Here is a 578-nt window from a genome sequence, read left to right as displayed (position 1 = left end):
TCACCGGGCGCCGGCCGGTTCAGGTTCGTCCCTGTCTTTGAATGTACCCCACCCCCATTTTTTTTTTTAAAAACAAAAATTCATTTGAAATATTTTTTTTTTTTTAATTCGATAAAAAATATTCGATTTTTTTTATAGTTATAATAATAATAATATTAATAATATTAATTTTTTTTATCGATTGACATTTAAAAAAATAAATAAATGAACATCGACTTCATTTTTCCGCAAACATATGCTATATTGTTAATATTTTTTTTTTTTATTATTATATAAATTTTATTTATAATTTTTCAAATGGTAAATAATTGCTAAAAAATTATTATTTAAATAAGTTTTTTTTTTTTTTGAAGTTTAATAAACGAATCTTTCATTTTTTTTATAATAAAATGTGTACAGTTTTACCCCAATTGCTTAAAATGGGTATACCCTACCCTCACAACAAAAGGATATTCAGGATATCCTTGGGACGTCCTGGGGATATCGATTTGTTTTCGGCGGTTTGGATATCCCTGGGATATCTTAGAGATGTCCATGGATATCCAGAGGATATCTTAGGGATATCCGAATCGCCAAAA

The sequence above is a fragment of the Leptopilina boulardi genome, unplaced genomic scaffold (assembly GCF_019393585.1).
Source record: "Leptopilina boulardi isolate dan_hultmark-lab unplaced genomic scaffold, ZJU_Lbou_2.1 LbouV2_266, whole genome shotgun sequence".
Lineage (NCBI taxonomy): Eukaryota > Metazoa > Arthropoda > Insecta > Hymenoptera > Figitidae > Leptopilina > Leptopilina boulardi.
This window is presented reverse-complemented; position numbering follows the sequence as displayed.